This window comes from Protopterus annectens, chromosome 8.part0, assembly GCF_019279795.1.
Source record: "Protopterus annectens isolate FY-2018-M chromosome 8.part0, PAN1.0, whole genome shotgun sequence".
Taxonomy (NCBI): Eukaryota; Metazoa; Chordata; order Ceratodontiformes; family Protopteridae; genus Protopterus; species Protopterus annectens.
This window is the reverse complement of record NC_056741.1, coordinates 1,131,102,598-1,131,128,881: the sequence shown is the minus strand read 5'-3', so window position 1 is coordinate 1,131,128,881 and position 26,284 is coordinate 1,131,102,598.

Genomic DNA, 26,284 nt, shown 5'->3' with positions numbered 1-26,284 from the left:
ATACAGACAGATAGATAGACATACAGAAAAGTTCCTCTGAATAAAGAGGGCAATGTGGTATCCTAAGCTCCCCTTATTTCCTCTACAGATACTTACCCCATACAATACATTTGTGCATTGTCCCAAGGAAAGACTGTAGAAAGGCTATGCCTCTAATCATGACCTGAGACTTCAGAATCTGTCCTAGCAATAGTCCTTCTTGCCATTTTAGTGATTTCACTTTGCTGCACTTTATATTCAGTTAATTGTTCAAACTTTGCAAATCAAATTTTCATCTAAACACTTTCTTTATTACCCTCACTCTTCATGTAAACTGAGAAGTGTCAGTTTTTGTCAGTTTCTCTTTCTGAAATGAAATCCATCCATTTACTAAGTCTACATTCCCTCTATATCCTACTATTTCCACATCCAGTGTCTGGCAATGCTTCAGTTACTTCATTGCTTGGCTCATTGTACTTATGTTTTTTTTTTTTTTTTTTGTATTTCACTTCTATTTCACTTGTAAACATCTTCTTTGGCAACACGTTAATAGAAGATGGCTTTTCTATAAAGCACACAGGCTTATTTGAACTTTGAACTTACAGTTAAACAATCTGAAGCAGTGAGATGTGATCTGTCCACTATTGTGACCAGCAGTACCTTTGCAACATGTACATTCCACTTTCATTTTTTTTCTCACACATTCCATTCCTTAAATATATTTTCCCTTTAATGACAAACTCCCCTTTTACTATTCTATACACTCTGATTAAATGTGAGTTGATTTAACAGTAGTATGTCTTGCTCTTGTCATTTCTGCATCTTGTTATGGATCTGTCTTTGCATTTCATCAACTCAGTTACTGATAAGTAATTAACAGCCAAAAACAAATTTCTCACATGCTCTGTTTGTACCTAACTCCTTGCACTTACCCCATTCCAGAAGTGAGGCCAGGATGTCATTTGCTTTTAGCTTTCCCTTATATAGAAAACATATTGCTGTTTACTGATTAAGTTTTGCAAATATTTTTTTTTCTTTTAAATCTATATTTAGAATGGTTTTACATAATATATATATATATATATATATATATATATATATATATATATATATATATATATATATATAGGTTCATAGGTTCATAGGTTCATACTAGGCTATCTGCCCGAGGGCATTTACAAGCCTAGCCCATAGTTTTGTGGCTTACGCCACCCCTTTAGTATGGGGAACTATACCCATTATTTTGCTGTGCCTCTGTCGAGCAGTGACACTGAGGTAATCCCTGGGGTATATCTGCGATCTCCCATCCATTGGTCAAGATTTCTATTGAACAAGGCCAGCGAGGTGCTCTGCCTCACATATACTGGGATTTTATTCCACAGCATAGGGAGTCTTTGGGTGATGAATCTATCCCTCCAGCATGTCCTATTAATAGCCGTGTCGAGGTTTAAGTCTCCGCCCTTGTGGCTCTGACGGATCTAGATTTTTGAGGTGAAGCATATTCATCAAATCTGGGTTTGACATGGCCTTGTATGTTAGGCAAAGGTCACCTCTGAGCAAGCGGTAAGCGACTGAATAGAGCTGGAGTTCTTTCAGTCGGGCAGCATAGGACAGATGTTTGAGACCCTTTATCCTTTTGGTGAGGAACTTTTGTGGCCTCTCCAGCTGCTGCAAGTGTCAGGTCAGATACATTCCGAATGGGGCATTGTACTCAATCATTGGTCTGATGAGTGATGAGTACAGGGAGACTATGACCTCCCTTGATCTATATGAGAATCCCTTCATGATAAGGTGGGCAATGTAGAAGGTCTTCCTAACTACTTTAGCTACATGGGTGTCGAATGACAGACTACTATCAACCTGGGTCCCCAGGTCCCTGATAACTTCTTCCATGCTCAGTGGATTGCCACCTATTTGGTAGCTAGGGGTAACCTTGTTTTTCCTGAAGGGTATGACTATGCATTTTTTGGCATTTAACTTTAGGCCATGGCTCTGGCACCAGTTATCCGTTTCTGTGAGACCCTTCTGAAGGATATCTGTGTCAGATGTGTTTTCTACTATGGCGCCCAGTTTGCAGTCATCTGCAAACTTTGTCAGCCATAACCCTCCTGTGTTTGCTTGTACTTGGAAAAGTAGATGCCAAACAAGAGTGGGCCCAGGACTGAGCCCTGTGGTACACCACTTGTGACAGGCTTTGAGTCTGACATGGCGCCAGCAACTCTGACCCTGTGGGTTCTGTCACTCAGCCAGTTTGCAACCCATCTTGTGATGTATGGGTTAACATTTAAGCTGATGAGTTTTTCAATGATACCCGAGTGGGGTATTGTATCGAAGGCCTTCGCCAGATCGAGGTAGGCTGTATGGACGGCCTTTCCCTCATCAATGGCTTTGGTGACTGTTTGGAAAAAGTCAACCAAGTTTAGAAGGCATGATCTGCCTTTGACAAAGCCAAACTGGGATGGATCCAAAGTCTGCAAATTCCCTATGTCTTTATTTATGAGGTCCATTATGATCCTCTCCATGGCTTTGCAGATAAGGCTTGTCAAGCTAATGGGCGGTAATTTCCAGGGTCGGTGGAGGCACCGCCTTTGTGAAGTGGGACCACAGTTGCAGTGCGCCACTCCTGGGTGCGTATCCAGAGGTAAGACTATGATTAAACAGCTGTCCTAGCTGTGGGTTTAATTCCTCATTGAGTTCGTGGAGCACACAGCCGGGGACACCATCAGGTCCCATGGATGCTGTGTTTTTGCTTTGGAGAGAGCAGTTCTCACTTGGGCGTTGGAGATGTTTGGGGGCTGCAATCGTTTGGTATAGATATCTCTCCTTTTGGGGAGGGGAGAAGTTTGCACTGAACCTGTCAGCCAGTATGTTGGCAATGTCTGTAGGATCAGTAATCTTCACATCATTTTGAACTAGTTCTGAGCATATCTGGGAGTTTCCTCCCAGGTTTCTAACATAGCTAAAGAAGGCCTTATGATTGTCTTTTGAGTCTTTAGCTATTTTTCTCTCAAAATTTGCTTTGGATGATTTTATGAGAGCTCTTAGTTTTTACTTATAGTGATCAAGGGTGTCTTACCTTTTAAGGATTTTGCTCTATCTTGTAGTAGCTTCCTCCTTTTGTTGTAGAGTTTGTTTATGGCTGGGGTCCACCAGACTGGACGCTTGCCTTTGGTACAAAGAGTCTTTGTTTTGCTTGGGATTGCCTTATCCATGCAGTCCTGCAGGTGCTGGTAGAAGGCATTTGTAAGTGATTCAGCGGCTTGAGTACTGTTTTCCGCGCTCGGGGCCTTAAAGGAGACCACACTAGTCTTTAGAAGTGTGAAGTCGGCTTTCGAGAAGTTCTTTACTGTGGTCTTTTTATTTCAGGTGGGGTGGGATGAGGACCTCCAGCGAGATTAGTTTGTGATCTGATCTCACCAGAGAGGGTATACTTCGGTGTTGAACATTGTGCTCCCATGTTCGCGATGATGAGATCAAGTATGTTTTCTCCTCTTGTGGGGATGGTGACTAGTTGTTCCATGGCATTTGAATTTATGAATTCCAGGAACTTTTGGGCTAGGGTGTTTGGGCTTGAGTAGTGTTCCCAGTCTATATTAGGGTAATTGAAGTCACCTAGTATGATGGTGTTTGGTGATACATTTATCCCTCTAGTGTTTTCAGGAAGGCCATGTGAGGTTCCTGAGTTTGTGAGGGTGGCCTGTAACATGCTACAATTTGCAGAGCAGTCTTGCCTATGGTTAATTGCACCTGGATGGTCTCCGATGCATCGTGCGTTGCCACCAGTCTTGAGGTGTGGGTGTCCTTGATGAATATGGATACCCCCTCCTTTCTTGGTATTGTCCGGATTTTGGGGCGGAACATGATAAGAGGTAAAACCTGATAGTGCTGGGGTGCTCTCAGGAGCCTTGAACCAGGTTTCTGTCACTGCACAGACATCGATGTTCTCCATACTGAGAAGGGCCTCGAGTGCGTGCATTTTGAGATTTAGACTTCTGGCATTGAGCAGCATTACCCTTAGTTTTTCCTTTTTGTGTTCTAGGGTGGTAGGTTTAGAATTTGAGCCTTGCCTAAAAAGGCACTATGGGGTGGCAAGAGCCTTTGCCAATATCCGGAATCCCAGGGTGACAGGTGCAAGCCATCCCTTGAAGCAGCATGGCTTGTCCAGCATGTCATCCCAGGCAGACAGACATTGGATCCCCTTTGAATGACACCAGAGTTTAAGCCAATTGTTAAAGCTGATCATCTTATCTCTGTATTGTGGCATCATTCTTGGTGAAGGTAGGATACTGCTCAAGGTCAGGGTCATACCTGCCTGGGCTACATAATCAGAGAGCTCCTCAATGTCTCTTTTCATGTAGTCCAAGGAGGTACATCTCAGGTCGTTTACACCAGCGTGGACAATGACTGAGTCGTATTTGTACCTGCTGTTGAGAGACCTGAGTGCTTGCGTTATGTGGCGGATTCTAGCGCCCGACAGGCAGCTTACTGTGACCTTCTCCTTACTCAGTCTGGTGAGCGGGGCGTCAGTGTGTCTGACTATGGAGTCACCAATGACTAGTGTGTCTGGCATTGTGTTTGGCCTTAAGGGCTGTGACTGTTTGACACTCTGACTGTGAGGTCTATGTGTTGCAGGTGTTGTGTTCTGAGGTGGTGGTTGTTTGGGTGTCTGCTTTGGTGGCCTCTGCTGTTTTGGTAGATTTTTGATCAGAGCCACCGAGTATGTCTTTGTGTGTTTATGTGTATGATTTGAGGTTGTGATGGTACTATGTGAGACTGGGTTTTTTAGTGTGTGTGGTAACCTTCTCCTCCTGACTGGTCTTGCCAGTCCTATGTTGAGAGAGCTCAGCCTCCAGTTTGGCCATATAGTTGCATCTCTCGCATGTATTTGTGTTTTGTGGGAGGAGGAGAGGGTTGTCTGTGTACATGAGGCAATTGTAACATTGCCTCAATATTCCCAGGTTCACCAGCTGAGCAGGAGAGGACACTAGCAACCGATCCCTCGACATGCTAGAAGGACTAGACAAAAAAACTTTAAAAGATATTCCGGGGGACGTGGGTGACCGAGAAATGGGGTTTGCCTTTTTGGGGTGCTATCTATAAGAGTGCCGTATCAAGGTAATAAGTACTGTAGGAGCAAGTGCTAGGTTTAACAGATAGAGAAAAGTCTACTTGGAGTCAAGTAGAGATGATCTTTTAGGTATTAGAGAAAGTGCTAGTAACAGGGATGCTTAAAGGTAAGATTGAAAAGAATGCACTCTGCAGTGTGCACTAGAGAAGTTTGATATGAAAGTAGGTAACTTGAGTTTTACCTGTTTAAAAAGTTAAGGTTTAGTGGAGAGTTACTATTTTTAAAACAGCAAGATGGACTGAAAGGGGTGGTTACTTTTGTATTTTGGTACTATGAAATACTGTAGGATGGCCAATAAATTTAAATAATTGAAGGGTGGGATTTCAAAAGTGATGGTTTTGTGATTACTCACATAAGCCAGTGAAAGTAGAGAGAAATGAGATATATGGTCAGATTAACATAAGAGGCGGGCAACTAGAAAGACAGTGGTATTTAACAAGACAACTTAAATGGGTGGGAGGGAGGGAAAATATTCTGCCTGACTCAGAACAGAGAGAGCTGTGGTCTCTTTTGAAGTTTTAATATGCTGTTAAAACAGAATGCAAGCAAAACACAAGGTAAAGAAAACAAACTACAGTATTCAAAATATAGAAAGGCAATACAGAAATACAAAAAATAACAGCAAACTAACCTTTCCTTCACAGCAAAGTGTAGCAGAGTCTGGATGAGCCTTTCTGGTATATATCCCTAACTGCCTTCTGCCATCTCAGTCCCACAAATTTCATCACTTGTTTAAAAATTCCTTTAGCAGTATTTAGTTGCTGTGTTTGTGAATATCTGTAAACATAAAAAAACATCAAAGCATTATCCTCAGTACTGCTTACCCAGTCTCCATAATAAGGAGTACATGTACACCTCCAGAGAACAGAAAGAGGAAACGTGAATTACTTTGTACATGATATCCCATCTTACCCTACCTCCATAAACTATAAATGAGAAAATGTTTTTGTTAAAAGCTATTTGTCTTGCTTCATGGATTCAATAAAAAAATCCAACTCAGAAAAAAAAATCTTTCCTCTATGATTGTATTTATTTTATATTTGTTGACTGGGTTAGTCTGGCTGAGCCAAAGCTCTTTTTCAGCAGAGGCCCAGGGAGAAAAACTCCACAATAAGTAAAAAATCAAGTGAAAAAACACGTGTAAACTCAGATATATCAAAAATGAGAGAATATACAAATATATGAAGTACACGATTAACAACACCTGAGAGTACATTCATTTTTTACATCATGGAAAGCAGGCTGCCTGGCTGATCCGAGGCCATTTTTTCAGCAGAGGCCCAGTGTGAAATGCTCCACAATTACAAAAATCAAGTAAAAAACAAGTGGAGAACAAAAAATCAAGTATAAAACACAGATGTATCAAAGTTATGAGAAGAAACAAATTTATGCTGTACAAGAATTAACAGCCCCTGAGAATATATACATTTTTACATCAAGGAAAGCAAGCTGTATAATCTTTTCAGAGAAATGTTCTTAAGTAGCTTCTGTTGCTAGAGGTAACTAACAATTTCATTGTAAAATAGTGAATAGAAGAAAGAATAGGGAATTTGGTGAGAGGGAGCAGAGAACTATGGGGTGATTCTTCAAGGGGGATGGTTACAGTGCAGATCAATGTGCCGTTTAGATAGTTTTTAATAGCAGCTTTGAATTTAAGTGGGCGATTGATATTTCTAATATCTAAAGGCAGTTAATTCCAGGAATGTACTGGGGAGTAGCTTTACAGAATTTGCCCTGTTTTTGTTTTAGGCTTGTAGATTTGTAGAAGGTTTTGAACCGAGCTTCATAGGGACCTAGGAGCGGAGTAGAGAGAGACAACACAGGCAATGCTGGGACAAAAGAAAGGTGCATATAAGATAGAATGAATTATTTGAAGTTGAGAGAGAAGAAGATGGTGAGGGAGGTCTAGCCAGTTTAACCTTTTAAGAGCAAGGCAGTTGTGTGAGTAGTGGGAATGGTCAGCTGCGAATCTTGCAACTTTATTGTAAGGGGATTCAAGTTTTGTTAGGAGAGTGGTTTGAAGGCTGGTAAGGATTTGAGAGCCATAGAGTAGTGTGGGGAGGAGGAAGTCATAGGACAGAGAGATTTTAACTTTATCGGAGAAAAACTTTCTGTTCCTGTAAAAGAGTCCAAGTTTTTTATAAGTTTTCTTAATGCTGTTGAGAATGTGCAGATTGAATTTGTGTCGGTCATCAATGATGACCCCTAGTAGTTCGGTGTGTGATTCGATGGAGATGAGATGTTATTGAGTGTTGAGATAGAGACGGAGGATTTAAGGTGGTTCATTGATCTGCGGATGAAAAGTAGTAGTTTGGTCTTTTTTGGATTTAGAATTAACTGGTTGTTAGTGAGCCAGTTTTCAATTGGTAAGAAGGATTTATGTGTCATTGTATTTAGGTCAGAGAGGGAATCTGCTATGGTGATAACTGTCGAGTCATTTGCATATTACACTAGAGATGACTGAGGACATGATGCATACAGTAGATTGGCAAAGATGTTGAACAATAATGGGCCACGGGTTGAGCCTTGAGGTACTCCCAGCTTAACAGGCAGAGCAGGAGAAGTTGCAGAGAGCCATTTAACAGACTGAAGTAGGTTGTTAAGGTAACTAGCACACCAGAAGATAGTGGAAGAGAAGAGGTTTAGTTCTGAGAGTTTGTGCAGGAGGAGGGGGTGGGAGACAGTGTTGAATGCTCTTGAGAGATCAAGAAATAGGCATGAAACACGTTTATTATGGTCTCTAGCTTGGGATATGGCATTTATGAAGGAAATGAGAGTGGTAGCAGTGCTATGCTTAGGTCAAAAGCCATGATGAGTGGAGGTGAGAAGATTCTCTTGTAAGAGGGCATGAAGGATTTGTTTGTGAACACATTTCTCAAGAATTTTACAGAGAGGGATAGAATTGCAATAGGCCTAAAGTTAGCTAGTTCTGATGAGTTACCACCCTTGTGGATGGGTATAATATAGAAATGCTTCCAGAAAGTAGGTACTTTAGATTTAGTAATAGACCTGTTAATTAGAATGTAGATGGGAAGAGCTAGAGAATTAGCAGCTTTTTGGAAAAAGAGTGCTGGTAGGTTATCAATGGAGGGGGAGCAGGGTTTAAGCTTTAGAAGTAAGGTTTTAATGTAGTTGGTGGATACTGATGTTAGACAGACTACCTGAGAGGAGTTGGAGGATGAGGGGGGTGGGGTGGGGGTATTGCAGTTTGGGTTGTAGTTGTTTTGTTGTGTTAATTTGCTGATGGTGTCTATGAAATAAGAGCTGAAGGTTGTGGCAGTTTCTAATGGTGTGCTATTAGGGCATGGCTGGGGGAAGAGGGGTTTCCAGGATGAAGAATTTGGTTGATAGTGTGCCAAAATTTATTTGGGCTTGTAAAGTATGAGGTTTGAGGGCGATTAAAGAAGTTCTTCTTATCATTATAGATGGATTTCTTGGTAAGTTTGCAAAGTACTTTATAGTGTTGGAGGTGGGAGAGTAGGTTGGTTTTGGACCAGATCCTCCAAGCTTTGTCTTTTTTTTTGCAATTAGGAGCAGGTGGAGAGAGTAAGCCAGGGGGAAACAATAGAGTTTACTCTAACAGCCTGTAAGGGAACAAAGGAGTTGAGAATATTGATTTCCACAGCCTTCATTTGCCTTCTGTGTGACCTTAAGGAAGTCATTTAAAAATGTGGCTTTGGGTCAGCTGGGAATTTGTCCTATGCTCCTTAAAGAACTTTTTGATTTTTTGCCTTATTAACTTAAATTATACCTTAAACAGCGATGTTGTCATGGGGGTCCCTGTGCACCCTTGTTCACAATTTTAGTAACATGATACAGGAGGTAGTATTGCTATTCAAGTCTGCATAATTTTGAAACCTCTATGTAAGGTTTTTAAATGATATCATGTTCTATGGACAGGATCCATGGACACTTAGAGTTTATAGAATTTATTAAATACTCTACTATTTTCTTTAATTTACATAACAGTGGTCCCTGTATTCAATAAATTATTTGGATGTGACTCTTGGTAAAGATATGACTTATAAGAAGTTTGCTTCTAATATTTACAGAAGAAGGCCTTCTCATATAATTACTTACATTGTAGTAGTAACTATCCCCAAACGCAAAAAACATTATAAAGATGTAAATCATTAGGATATTGAGAATACTTTCAGATGACACTATAATTTATGAGGATTTTCAAGCAAGGGTGTTATAAATGGTCACAACAATCTCTCTACAAAGTTTGAAAGAGCAATAATTCTAAGTCATAATACTGATTCTAGTAGTAATAAAAATATTATTACTAATAAGTGAAAATTAGTCTCCTATCAATATAATGGAGAACGATCTGATTTTGTGTTTAAAAGAAATATGAAATGAAAATAAAAATTTGAAAGACAAGATTGCCTCTTACACATATCAGAAAGAAAAAGAGCTGGAATATAATGTTTGAATACTGTTATCAAAGCATGACAACATTTTATTTGTGAGCGGTAAGGAGTAGTTGCGGGATAATTATGTTTCATTCCCTCCTGCAGCAGGTATCAAATTCAACAGAGTAACTGCCAAATGCCATCAAGCCACAAGGGTTGTCTAGGCCTGTCAGTAGCTTACATGCTCCCTGTACTCGACTCATTGTCCAGCCTTTTGTCCATCTTCTGTCTGTGTGTATCCCTTGGCACCCACCCTTGTATTTGAACATCTAATCCAGTCTAGCTGCGTTGTTTCATGTATGTTTGTGTGCCTCTGCTACCTGTTTTCCTTTCCATTCCACCACAACATACCTTACATCCCACCCATCTCCTTATCTCTTTCCCTATACACACCATGTTGGCTTTCCTCTCAAATACAACATCTGTGCCACATCTTCCTCTCTGCCTGCTTTACCTTCCTGCTGATTACTTATCTTCTTGCTCCTTTCCTATTTTCTTGTATTCCATTAAGAGAGAGAGATACAAACATAACTGTCTCTATCTGTATCTATACCTATCTGTAGACAGATATAGATATATGGGTCTACTTCTTTTGACCTAACTCCCATTTGCCTGACACCCATTTGCCTGAGACCAAATGACTGAAATTTTATTTGCCTGACAATTCATTTGCCTGACACTTCATTTGACTGACAAGTATTATTAGCAAGAAAATGGAATATGCCCCCTTCCCCACTGTAGTGCGACCCTGGAGTTAGAATATATAGTTAGGGGGTGTGGGGGGCACAGCCCCCACAAGGGGGGGGTGTGGGGGGTGAAGCCCCCCACTTACTTTTCTTTTACTAAGCAATATTACATCAAAAGTTAACAATATCATATGAAATGAAGTGGGGGGCTTCACCCCCCACACACCCCCATTGTGGGGGGCTGTGCCCCCCACACCCCCCTAACTATATATTCTAACTCCAGGGTCACACTACAGTGGGGAAGGGGGCATATTCCATTTTCTTGCTAATAATACTTGTCAGTCAAATGAAGTGTCAGGCAAATGAAGTGTCAGGCAAATGAAATTTCAGTCAAATGGGGTCAGGCAAATGAGTGTCAGGCAAATGAAAGTTAGGTCAAAAGAAGTAGACCCAGATATATACATAGATATAGATAAAGATACATAGATATAGATATAGATAAAGATACATAGATATAGATATAGATAAAGATACATAGATATAGATAAAGATACATAGATATAGATAAAGATACATAGATATAGATATAGATATAGATACATAGATATAGATATAGATAGATATAGATATAGATATAGATATAGATATATATAGATATAGATATTGATATAGATATAGATATAGATATAGATATAGATATAGATATAGATATAGATAGATATAGATATAGATATAGATATAGATATAGATATAGATATTGATATAGATATAATATAGATAGATATAGATGCAGATATAGATATAGATGTAGATGTAGATGTAGATATATAGATATAGATATAGATATAGATAGAGATAGAGATAGAGATAGATATAGATATATATATATATATAGATATATACATAGATATAGATGTAGCTATAGATATAGATATATATATATATATATAGATATCTACATAGATATAGATGTAGATATAGATATAGATATAGATATATACATAGATATAGATGTATATATAGATATAAATATAGATATCTACATAGATATAGATATATACATAGATATAGATGTAGATATAGATATAGATATATACATACATATATATATATATATATATATATATATATATATATATATATATATATATAGATGTAGATATTGATATAGATATAGATATATACATATAGATATATATACATAGATATAGATGTAGATATATATATGTATATATATATATATATATATATATATATATATATATATATATATATATATATATATAGATATATACATAGACATAGATATAGATATATACATAGATATAGATATATACATAGATATAGATATATACATAGATATAGATATATACATAGATATAGATATAGATATATACATAGATATAGATGTAGATATAGATATAGATATATACATAGATATAGATGTAGATATATATATATATATATATATATATATATATATATATATATATATATATAGATATAGATATATAGATATATACATAGATATAGATGCAGATATAGATATAGATATATACATAGATATACATATAGATATATGCATAGATATAGATGTAGATATAAATATAGATATATACATAGATATAGATATATACATAGATATAGATGTAGATATAGATATAGATATATACATATATATATATATATATATATATATATATATATATATATATATATATATATATATATGTAGATATATACATAGATATAGATATAGAAATATACATAGATATAGATATATACAAAGATATAGATGTAGATATAGATATAGATATATACATAAATATAGATATAGATATATACATAGATATAGATATATAGATATAGATATAGCACACAAAGGCAGTTTATTTGCAGTTCATACTATTGCAGCAACGGTTGCACATACTCTCACAAGTTTTGCACAATGAGGGACGACACTGCATCTTTTTTGATTGTATTCTCCTGACTAGGTTGACTGGCTTATGATGTTTCTACCTCATTCAAGTGCAACTTTCTGCCTATTTGCACAGTACATCCCTCCTTAGCAGTTCATATCTGTTCTACACTTTGGTATAGTTTCTCTGGGTGCCACAAGCTGTCCCCACCCTGAAATACGTTTATAAATTTCAGCCTCTGTTGTCAGCAACATTCACTGCTTACCTTGGAGGTGTAACCAGCTTGTTTACTTCAAGAACATTGTAAAGGGGGTGAGGTTGATCTTTTTTTTACTTTTAATCTACCTACTAGGAAATAGAAATAAGATTTATTATTACACCTAACTTACCCATACCTTCAGCAACACATGGATACTCACAAGTGTGTTTTTACAAAAAAAATTACTATATCATAACTCTTCCAGAAAGCTAACTGGCATTGTTAAGGTATATAATCCAGCTAAAGGCATTTAGTAAGGTGTTACATATAAAATATCAAAAATAGACTATGCTTAAATAATATCATCTTATACTGCCTTACTCTGAACATACTTTTCTGGGAGTTTTCAACTTACCACAGATGGAATGCAATTAATACTGGGATGGAATCCATGATTACTCTTCTGTTTGGCATGTGTGTTGGATTGCTTTGGGTATCATGTTAGAAGAGTTTTTTTTATTGGTTATTTGCTACTAAATAAAAACAATTACATTTATGTAATATTTAAAAAGTATCACTCCTGTTTTAAGTTGTGCTGCATTGTTTTTTTTTTCCCATTTTCAAAACTAGAAACAAACTATTTCTAGCTACAGAATATTGTCTCATGTCAAACAGCATATAATTGCCTCTGAAATAATGTTACCCTGAATACGTTTAACATGTTTACTGAGGGAGGAAAATTGATTACTGGGAAGCTTGTAAGATGTGTCCTAAACAAGAATCTAAAAAAAGATGATGGTCACTCTTTACTTTCAGAATATAGTCTTCAGCAACACAAATGTAAATTTCTCCAGCAGGTGAATTGAATACAGCGTGCATTTTTATTCCTGTTCATGAGAGGAAGGTGTGGTAATAGGTTCTACTAGATTTATTGAAAACACTATGCAATTACTGCATGTAATAATTGAAGTTAGTAAAAACATGTTTTATTTATTATGTCACTCTCTGAAAAAATTGTAGAGTTTTTTTTCTCTTTTCTCCGGTCTAGCAACTTACTATTCCTTATGACACTGGTCAGCTTATAAAACTTGTATATGCAGTCATTGTACACTGTATCATTTAGTGATAATTTAATTGATAATTTAGACTTAAATGTAACTCAGTGTTGTAATCTGAATGCTATACATGTTATTTTGCTTATAACTCTAAAATTTAAAATAAATGTGCATTTTAAAGGGTCATGGTCAACATCTGGGTGCAGCATCTAAAACTAAGGCATTGACCTTATATTTTGAAAAAAAAACAAATCTCCATGGTTTGCCTGCTAAGATTTTGATTTGAAAGAACAGACATTATTTATTAAACAAAATTAGTGAATTAAAAGAGTGCTTACAAAACACCTGTGTGTTGACTACATCTACTGCAGTTTCCCTAAAGTCATGCATTCCTCATCATGGTTAGGTGGGCTTGCTCAGACATTATATAGGGAATTTCTTTATTTAAAAAATAAAATAAATGTTGTTTGTCCTTTAATGAAATTTTCTAAGGACCCATATTACAGACAAAATAAGGGTGTAACAATGGAGATGGATACTTTGATAGTCCCAACTTCTGCTAACCTAGTCATCTCAGAACAGCTCTTCTTAGTTTTCAGAAGCATTTTTTTAATTTTTTTATTTTTTTGCAGTTTGCAGATAGCCTACTCTTATTGTGGTTTCGTACTATTGTATACACTAGCTAAGATGAGGCAGAGTTCATTTTTTGGATGTTACTTAATACATAGATAATACCAAGAAAATAAAGTTTATTATGATCAAAGACATTTCTTTTGAAAATGTATACTTACACAGCACAGTTTTCAACAATCACACGTAAAGCAAAATGTGGAAAAGGCACGTTTAAAAGAATGATGACAACGACAGATATTTCTGAATATGTATAGTCTTCAAATGAATATTTGACTTCAAAGAAAATGTACATGAACATAAGTCATGACAAAGAATGGTCGGAACATGTTGTTGATAAAATAGGCAAAAAGAGAATTGTTTGTTTTACACCCATTCTCAAGGAATATGGTAAAGTAGCAGGAAAAGATTTTGTATCAAAGCATAAATTTCAGAATATATTTTCACCTAGAAACTCCTTTGATTTTCAATCTATTAAAGATGTAATTTCAGACAATTGGAGGACTTTTAAAGGTAATCATGAAGTACCAAAAACTGTAGGTGATGCAACAACCTTTATAAATAAAAATATTTGCAGCTTGAAATGTTTACTTGAAAATTGTGAAGACAAAATGATATCAGCAACAAACTAAAAGATATGTTTTAGTATGGCTCATAGATTTATTTATGAGTATCCAAATTTTAATGTAATAACAGATTTAGACTGAACAATTAAAAATCAGGGACAAAACACTTGCAGAACTATGTAAATAGATTATTTAGCCCTATCGGATTTTTAAATGTTGTAGATCCACTAGGTTTCAGTCAGAAAACAAATATTAAATGCTAGCTTAAGCTAAAGCATTTAATTTAATTAGGTTATAGAACTGGCTGTTTACTGGATTTATATTTATTTTTAAATGGACAGCAATTTTATTGATTGGTAAATATTTTGTGGTTCTAGTCTACTCATGCAGGTACCCAATAGTTTAAATTGTTCTGAAGATGGCTCATGTCAGGGGCACAGGCATTTAACCAACATATTTTATTAGAATGTCTGGTTCACTGAAATGCTGTACTTTGAAGAAACATAAAATAAAACACATACAAATAAAACAGGCAGGCTATAAGACTAAGTAGCACATGTTGTAATTATATCTACTCTTTGCTAGAAATGTATTATGGAAAGAAATCTAATCTTTTGAGAAAGGCACTCGGCACAACTTATTTCATTCACCTGCATATATACAAGCATGCATGTAAGCCAAGAAATAAATTACCTTGTTGAAATGTGCAAGAATAATACTTTTTCTTTGTATAATGCCTGCTTTGTCATGTACTTTTTACAGGTATGCAATGGTATAGATACAAAATAACACATTCTTCACATGCTCATGTTTTTCCTGAAACTTTCTGACAACTGCAGATACTTACACAATATTCTAAAACCATATTAAAGTTTTATTTCATAAGCCCAGTATATTTTAAGACAAAGGAAGATCAAATTCACCTTTGATGTTGGCTGCTTGCTTTCATTACTCTATTTCCACAAGTATACCTCTATGTGCATTTAAAAAGAGTATTACCTTTCAAAGTCAATATTTTGATTGACAGATAGATATAATCTCTATGCTTCAGTGAAGCAGAACTTTATTTAAATGATAGAATATGTAGAAAGCAATACCATTTCACATCTGCAGTAATCTATGGTACGGCATTATACTCCCATGGTGCATTCATACTGCCATGGCAGCTGGCTTATTTTGTGCATTTGAAATCACAAGCATATGCTTGGTCACTGTCAAGTTCTTATTAGCTACTTCTTTGAAACCATCCTGTGCTTCAGAAATCATTCACAGCATATCAGTAAACAACACAAGATTGAAAGAACAAATGCTTTATTACTTGCAATGTCTAGCTGACCTTTAGCAGTAAATTATTTATGCTACTCCACAGCACAATGATGCAAACTGAAGCTTATTATTATTATTTTTTTTGCTAATGTCCAGCTGACTTATAATTACAAATTATTTATCAATTTAAATGTATTTATGTACTAATCTAATAAGTGAAATGGTCCTTAAGGCATTTGTCAGTCAGTTTAAATATACTGTGCTCTTTATAGTCACATATAATTGTTTGAACATAAGAAATTAATAACATTTATTTACTATTTTTGTCAGTGAGTATAGTGAATAGCGCACTTTTTAAAATTTCCTACTAACAGAAGTTTATGACTCATCAATGGCAACCTCAAAACTATGAATGTAGGTGCCAATTAATAAAAGTAATAGTGAACTTTCAGTGCTGTTCTTGGACAGTTAATGTATTTTGTACAGTGAACAAATCTCCTGTACCCCCAGATATTGAGGTTCTGCATCCTTACATCCCCTCGACTTATATAAGTTATCTATGAATAACCCTGTCATCACTTTAACTTGGAGAAGAGGTATTACTTTGAGATATAGCAATTTTACAAGTTAGTGTGTATTTCAATGAAATTAAATTGAAATCCTCACATTTCCATGGATTACAGCTGCAGTCCATAGGTTCATAGATTAGTACTAAGCTAACTGCCCTTGCGAGCCATTTTAAGCCTAGCCAATTATCCCTTGTGAGATTCAAACCCTGCACCTTGTGTTTGTAAGGCAAACATCTTAACCATTAGGCCACCCTCCCAACCTTTAGCATACAATGGAATACTTTGATTATTTAGTTAAAGTGGATGTCTGTATTTTACTTGTTCCTTGCAAAATTCTACAAGTTCTGAAGAGGTTAAAGGGTTTACCTTTTCGTGATCTGCTTTTGCACGTTTTTATGTTTTAGCTAGTTATGTTTTAGTTAGTATTGAAAGGTTGTGCAGACTAACTCAGCATAGTCCTGATGGACATCTTCAATACCTCACTTGTCCAGGAAAAAGTACCAGCACGCTTCAGTGTTACCAACATAATCCCTCTGCCCCAAGAAGACAACCATACCTACCTCAATGATTACAGGCTGGTGGCTCTTACATCAAATGTAATAAAATGCTTTGAAAGACTGGCTAAAAAGCATTTGACTACAGTACTACCCCAATCCTTTGACCTACTGCAGTTTGCCTACCATCAAACAGATTAACTACTGATGCCATTTCAGTGGCATTTTACCTCACAGTAGAACATCTTGAAGAGAGAAACAATTATGCCAGGCTGTTATTCATAGATTTCAGCTCGGCATTCAATACAGTGATTCCAATAGAAATGATAGAAAAGCTAATCAACCTTGGCATAAATAAAGGACTGCACAACTGGATCTTCAATTTCCTGACTAGAAGACCACAAAGGATCTGTGCTGGTAACAACACTTCAGGGAGTATTACAATCGACACCAGAGTTCCCTATGGTTGTGTGCTGAGTCCTCTACTGTTCACAATCCATACCTACGGCTGCTCTGTGAAAGCTAGCAACAACCACATCATAAAATTTGCAGATGATACCACAGTGGTGGGACTCATAAGTAGTGATGATGAGAGAAGGTATAGGAATGAAGTCAACTCCCTCATTGAATGGTGCAATAACAACAATTTGGACGTGAACACCAACAAAACAAAATAAATCAATATTGACTTCAGAAAGAGCTCTGCTGTGCACCTGCCCCTCAACATCAATGGTGAAGAAGTGGAGAGAGTCCAAACTGCAAAGTTTCTGGGGTTACATATATGAGAGGATCTTTCTTGGAGTACAAACATAGGCCAGCTAATTACAAAAGCATATCAGCGACTACACTTCCTAAGAAGGCTGAGAAAAGCAAAGGTGTCTATGAATGCTCTAAATACTTTCTACTGAGGTGCCATCGAGAGCATTATCACCAACAATTGCACTGTATGATTCAGTAATTCAGCACAAGGGCTGAAAGGTAGAAGATGCAAGGAATATTAAGAACAGCAGAAAAGATAGCGAGTACTAGTCTTCCTACCTTATAGGAGCTCTTTGAAATATGATGTAAAAAGAGGTCCTGCAAAATACTGAGTGACACTTCTCATTCAGCATATGGTTGGTTCACCAAACTTGCATCAGGTAGAAGGTTACACAGTATCTGCTGCAGAACCTCCAGATTCATGAACAGTTTTTATCCAAAACTGCAATAAGACTCATTAATGCAGATGTAAATCTGGACGTATCAAAAATATAATAGATTGTTACCCTCTCATTCTTTTCCTTTTTTTCTATATAGTAATTCTATTTATTTATTTATTGCATATTAAAATTAATATATTCTCATTGAAGTATAATTCCAGTCACTTCCTTATGTGCAATATCACCCAATATCACCTCTGTGTATAGTATACTTTTCTTTTCATGCATTAATCATCTAGTAGTCAATGTTGGCCAGTGTATATAAATAGTGTACGAGCATGTGTGTCTGCTTCTTAGATATTTACTTTTGTACTATAGTTATTGTTTATTCTTTAATACCTATTATGTCTGTCTTTTTGTGTTTGTTTTCTGCTGTAAAAGAGCTGACACTCAAAATTTTATTTAGGTAGCACTTGCGTTTCTTAAATAACAATAACGTCTCTTTGAATCTTTGGACACGTTTTTCTGTTACTTTATTGAGTATTTGTTAAGTTGATGAACATGAGTGTAGGAAACCTTTTAGATATGAACTCTTTAAGTGGTATTATAATGGCAACTGTATCAATTACTTTGTCTAATATCGTATGGACTTTAGCAGTGTTGATGCTGCTAAAAATTGGATTAGCAACTGCAACAACTCTCCTTACAGTAAAAACACATCAGTGGCTACTTTGACAAACATTAATGGCATTTTTGTTAAACCAATAGCTTAATTTTCTAATTATACAAACTTGGAGTTAAGTTCCTAACAGACTCCCACTGATCCTATTTCTCAGTTTTAAGTATTTATAAAGGAAACTATTCAAATGCATTTTAATTTGTGCAATAATTATTATGAGCATTTTTGTCAAAGCTAGACATTAGCCAAAAGATACCAGGCTGATGAAGTCTCTGAATGGCATTTCTGCAGCAGTTAACTTTACAAGGAGTTTTGTTCTCTTTTTGATAATACATGTGAAATAAAGACTGTCTCATAAAATATAATGCAGATTTGATCACTTAAAAGCAGACTGACACATAGTCATTAATAGCATCAGTCATTGGCAAAAACACATTTTACACATTTTCACAGGATAATAACATCAGTTTCCTTAAGTTAGATCAGCACAACGCTGCAGTAAAGAATAGAAAATGGAAGATATGTCTATATGGCAACCATAAGTATGCGAATGGCTCATCATATAAAGTTTCTCCTCTAGCTATCAAGGAAGTTATTGCAATCCATGATACAAAAAGTTAGGAGACTGATGAGTCAGATGGAGTGATCTTTCTTCTTCTGTTTTCTTTCTTCTTTCTTTCTTTCTTTCTTTCTTACTTTCTTTCTCTCTCTCTCTCTCTCTCTCACTTTTTTACCAGAAACTGTGTCTCACCCTTGTACTTCACAAAACATCCAACTTGGCAGGGAAGAGCTAGAAGAGTTATCCAATAGGTCTGCAGTTAGCTGTAGCCTAGTCCAAAGTTTAGGAGAATATTCAAGAGAAGTAGAATTACTGACTAGTGACAGAAAGTTTGCACTGTGATGGGCAGTTCAATAGCAGAGGTACTGAAGCGGAGTTATTTTCAGTTATTGGAAATAAGCAAATATATCTCAGACAAAATGGACTATCTTAACTGAGACGGATTTAGTTTGTAATTATACACACACACAAGTTAAACTTATTCTTTTAGCAGTCATTAGTTTAAATGAGCAATAAAAGGTACCTTTGATTTGAGAAAAAAATGTTTCTTCTATTGATACCTATATTAATAACCCACTTTGTCATATTTCTTGAGAATAGCTCTTTCTGGAATTTATATAATTTTTTTTTTTAGCTAAATATCCTAAGAATAAATTTTATAATTTAACAGATGAGGACAAAAGAGCCCTTGTGAAAGTAAATAAAGGGTGTGGGTTAGTTATTAATGACACATTCAATTACTTGCAAATATTATTTCTATATTGAACAGTGAAACATGAAAATTATAGCACAATGGAATTTAATGTATAATTCAATAGATCTTTCATTATTGGATTTTCCAGTCAGAAAATATGTTTTGTGAAAGTCAATAAAGGGTGTGGGTTAGTCATCATTGACATTCATTTATATACAAAAATGTCTATATTAAACAATGAAATGTGAAATATCAGTTTGTAGATCTATTATTAATGGATTTGTTCATAGGGATTATATTTATTTTTTTGTTGGTCAAACATTGGAAAATCAGCATATTATTCAGCATACCCAAGGTTCACAAAATCTGGACAATCCTCCTCTTTGAGTGATTGTGTATAGAGGAAGGTCAAATGCTAAACTACTAGAATTTTTCCTAGATGTGGGCCAGTATTCAGAAGCAGGTCTAGCTGAAGGGATAAGACAATGGCAAAAAGTGCACTTTAGTGAGATCACAGAACCCTGCAATAAGGAAAGCTCTGTTTATCATCGTCTTTGTAATCACTCATTAATTGCCACAACTACTACCAAGCTATTTTCAGCTCCAGTTGCAGTAATCATTGCTGGTGGTTGGTACATTAAGTTTGCACAAGTACCCCCCTCATTCATTCCCCCATACAGACATACAAATCACACACACGCAAACACACACACACACACACACACACACACACACACACACACACACACACACACACATACACTCACACACACAGATACATAATACTCCACAATGCTATTCAATATCCCCAATGTGTCAATGTCCATTTGTAAATCATGGATGATTACACTCCTTCAACAATGCTAGATAGCAGAGTTTTGTTCTGTTTATTGTGAAATATATGCAGCTAGATGCAACATCTGTTGTTCTATTAAATGTTTAATGGAGTAAAGTAATATTTAAAAAGACTCCCTGGTTTCATCTAGAGTGCCATCAACTTTGTCCAGAAGTTTTGGCATGGCCAACTACGTCATGAACTATTACAGCCAGTCAATAATGCTAGACATTAGAGTCTCTCACACTTTTGTGTTCATATTTCGATTTGCAAAACATAAAGTCTATTAACTTTTAAGTTGATTAGGGGTAAAATGAAAGACAGTCTCTGGTATATATGGAATTGCTCATCTGCAAAGGGGAGTTTAGAGGTATAGTAGCCACCTCCAAATACACATTAATACAAACACTCACACACACACACACACACACACACACACACACACACACACACACACACACACACACACCCCCACACACACACACACACACACACACACACACACACACGCACACATGCACACATGCATACACACAAGCATACTCACACACAGACATACCTGACACACTCACAACTGTAAGTACACTTAGATGCAACAACTCACACATGGAAACATGCACCCCCCAACACAAACTATCTGCTAAACACCCTGAGACTTACCTCTAAAATGATCCCACTCATTGAAAGGAATGAATTAATGCAAGCTTTTGGCTGGGTCCTCACCACATCTGTTGGTAAGGCTTTATGCAGCTGAACAGTTCTATGAATTGCTCACCTGTGTAAAGAATGTACCTCAAGCATTTCTATGGGGAAGACAAGATGGCTAATTATATGTCACTCATGTAGAATGCGTGAACAGCATTTGTGATGGGGAAGACAGAAAGCCCACTTGGCTCCTACACCTCTTTGAAGTAAGTATTGTTGTAAGGATGTCTTCATAAATCATTGCTACCAGAGACAAAAGGGACTTACCACTGGTGTCAACCCTTCTGAATTCCTACCATCAATAATTAACCCAGTTAATTTTGTTACGTGTCAACATTTCTGGAACTTTCAAGTTAATTTTTGAGCCATGAGCAGTTAAAGACATTTATTCATAGATGATATAGATTAATTCCATTCTCTGATCTCTCAGGATAAAGACACTCAGATGGTTAAACAATGTTTATCTCATGTCTGACTTTTCACTGAAGGAAATAGCTTTATGGTTCTTTTTTGGAGTTAGTAATAGTGGACTGAGTACTAGATAACAACTAATTAGATAGGTGTGGCTGTGGGGGCATTGGTTGTCCCTGCATTTGCTAATTTAGTAATATATGACTATGAAAGACAATTTCTATATAAAGTAGAATATGTTTAAGTTAGTGTACTTCTATGTACATGTTAATGCACACATTTTTACATGTAAAAAATCAGTGGAAAGGAATTGTAACACTACATTCATTTTTTTAACAATTTCACTACTTTTTTAGGTGTCCTCAGAGGCCAATGAATGGCATTTTCTTTTCAGATACTCCTTTATTGTTAGATGATATGATGGAAAGACCACTTTTGCTAATAATTATATGCACAATATAAATATTCATCTGATATAAGTTAAATGTGATTAATAATCAGATAACACATTTCTAAATTGTCTATAAAGGAAACACAGTTTATAGAAAGTGCAGAAAATTTCATAGGTTTCTTTTTACAGAGACATCATAAGGAAGGCTTAGAAGAAGTTTGACTGAAGTGAAAGAGGACAGGAGTAATCAAATACCGGCCCATTCTAGGTGATATCTGGGGATAACACATAGAAGGCGAAGCTGACTGCTTACATTCCCTTCCTCTGGCATATAATGCAAATGCAAGCAGAATTAAAAAGTGATTAGTAATAATGAAAAAGTAGTTTTGGCATCCTGACATTTTAAATGAGGAGATGAGAAAATTATTTTTTTATTGATAAAAATCGTAAATTTAAAAGCAATTTTAGAAAACAACAACATTCCAAGGAACACTGACAGTACTAATAAATCAAAAGGTGCATATATGTGTTTTTTTTTTTTTTTTAAAGAAATGTCATTATAAATCAGACTTGCAGTTTTGCAATCACACAATGGTATAATTTTAGGAACTATAAACATTTTAATTATAGAAGTTAGGATATAGATCTTAATGCTGAATGTACCTCTTGCAATGGCTTCTGCATTAAAAAGTTACCACAGAGAATGTATGATTACACACACACACACACACACACACACATACACACAATCTCTCTCTCTCTCTCTATATATATATATATATATATATATATATATATATATATATATATATATATATATATATATATATATATATAGATCCTTGTCATAAGATCAATCAAATGATCAAATCAGAACCAAAAAACAACAATGCTAAAAGATCAAAACATAAAAGCTTCCCCCCCAAAAGAAACACTTTAAACATGTTTTATGTCATCAGGAAAGCCCCTTCTGCACCCACCATGTGAGGGGTTGTGAACCCCACATAATCTGATAATTATATACAATTCCTCTTAGATCTTACTTTAGTGAGAAAAGGAGAAAATCCCAAATCCCAAAAATACTGAACACAAGCATAACAGCTGGAGCAATGTTCTGAAACTCAAACACATACATATGGCTTTTTTTAGACATTTGACCAAAGAAATGGAACATATACGAAATATATATATGAAAACAAAAATCTAAAAAATGCATTTTCTAAGCACTCTTTAGTTAGTAAGAATTTTAAGAAGTAACTTTTTTATGTTGGGCACATTGGTTTTGGATTAGAGATGGTCAGTGGGCTTTGGTACTTTGCTTAAAAAGAAATAGTTAACGTAGCAGCTTAAGGTTAATGCAAATAGTCCACATGCTTTGAACTAGCACCTATATGATTATATTTCAATTCTTCTCCAACTCACTAAACTGGCATAAACTACAAATGGTAGAAACTCAAGTAATCAGAAAAAAAGAAACAAAGTTTTATGCAGGTGGTCAACAAACCCTACTAATTATATATACCAACATTGAGATCACAAAACAGTGGGAAAAGGACAGAATCCCACTCCCCACTGTGAGTCAGCCCCCCCCCCCAAAAAAAAAATACTAGCATCCTGAGATGAGCTGGCATTTTGACAAAGCTGTCATTCCATCTAAACATTTGATGCAATTAATGTACGATCTAACACACTGCAATATATATATATATATATATATATATATATATATATATATATATATATATATATATACATATACATATACATATATGGGTCCACTTTCAAATCTCAAAATAATGAAATATTAAATTTCAGTATCTCAAGATGAAAATATCAAAAGTATACTACAACGAAAACGTAAACAACTGAACATCACTATACTGAAAGTTCATAATACCTAATTTTTGGTATGTGACACTCTGTTTTTAAATAAACCCTCCACCACACGAACAAATACAAATATAAGACTTTCCTCCCTACACCATAATAAACAAACAACACACACACACAAACAAAACCTAAGTAATCTATGTATAATCAGGCCCCCTGCAACCTCCCACACATCCCCACTACTTATATATACCATTTCTGAGGTTGCACTGTCGCGAATAACACAACAAACCTACACTTTCATTGCACAAACACACACAACACATGTATAAAAATCACCACTTTCAACACTTACACACTCATACCCCGACCATTACGTAAAACTTCCCAAAAAAAATTAAACAATAAAAAATTCCTACCCAAAAACCTCAAACAGTAAACACCTACCTGAATCTCTGCATATAACCACACATTGGCCAGCATCTCTAAATCCTAAACCTCACTGCACTTTAAAGAGACAGCACAACATAAATAGCACACCACACCACAACTACAGCAGATTCTTTGAACTACAATTGGTTAAAATGCAGTTTTGAATAACTGCACTTTCAGCATTCTGGTCTTAAGATACTAAAATTCATAATTTCAGTGTTTCGTGATTCAGAAGTTGACATATATAAATATATATATATATATGTGTGTGTGTGTGTGTGTGTGTGTGTGTGTGTGTGTGTGTGTGTGTGTGTGTGTGTGTGTGTGTGTGTGTGTGTGTCTCTGTGTGTGTGCATAACATGTTTTAAAATTGAGACTACCAAATGAATGTTTCTTAGCCATTCTACATTTTCCTTTCATTTATTTCAAGTGAATAATGAAATAATAGTGACTATAAAACCCTTTCAATTAAATCATGATTTCACTGTCACATGTAATTGTTTAAATTTAAAATAATCCTTTGATGCATTTGTTGTATGTTTTTTCTTGAGCGGCTGTACTAAATCATGTGATTTTTTTTAAATGCTTGCATAAATCATCTACATGTACCCTTGAGATTGTCCTGAAGGAGTCTACAGGCACTGACATGGACAAAATTGTGAAGTGCTGAACAAAGGGTGCACCTGTCTTTGGCATGTTTTAATTTGCATTTCAGTTTTATTTTTTTATACAGCTTTATTTCTTCTAATATCCAGCTGACATATAGCAGCAAATTACTTATTGTTTTAAATGTTTTATTAACCTGGTAAGTAAAATAGTGCTTTTAAACCTTTTCTAGTCCACAAGGGCAAGTGTACATGCAAAATATATATCAGTGATTTAGTATAGACAATCAGCTGGCATGCTTTTAAAAATATGGAAGGAAACTAATGTATCCATATTAAACCTACCCAGACATGTGGAGATCAGGCAAATCTCTACACAGATATTGACTACCATTTATGATTAAGCCATGGATGCTGGATCAATGAGGTATACATACATTTTACCATTAAGGCAATCTGAAGCAATTTTCACTGGGACTGCTACTTCTCAACTGTATAGATTTTCACAGAATGTTCACATTTTTTGCCTCATATATTTGGTCAGTTTTTCATTAAATTGTGGTTTTCTGGCAAGTTAGTGGCAAATCATTAAAGATTGAAGTTAAAAAATAATGACAGATATTTGAGATTCAGACTTCATACCATTCAGAAAATTCATGCCGAGGTAAAACCTGTATTCTATCAACTTTCTAAGTTTGTAAAAGCAATATTTAAAATCCATCCCTATTTTTGGGGTCTATATTAGAACATCGAAGTTTCAAAACTTCGAATGTTCTAATATTGACCCTTATTCAGCAAAAGCTGAAAATATCAAAGCAACAGAAAACTGATTTTTTTCCTAGGGAAAGAATTTGATTGTCCATTTCTGTTGCTTCGGTATTTTCAGCGCTGTGGTGGAAAGTTACGGGTCAGGTTCAGGTAAGTGTGTGATTGAGTGCGGATTAGGTTAGTTAGGATTAGGGTGTGGGTTAGGTATTTGTGCGATTGTGTGGACATGAGGGTTAGGGCGGGTTAGGCAAGTTAGAGTTAGGGCACGGGTTAGGTATGTGTGCGATTGTGTGGATGTGATGGTTAGAGCGGGTTAGGTGAGTTAGG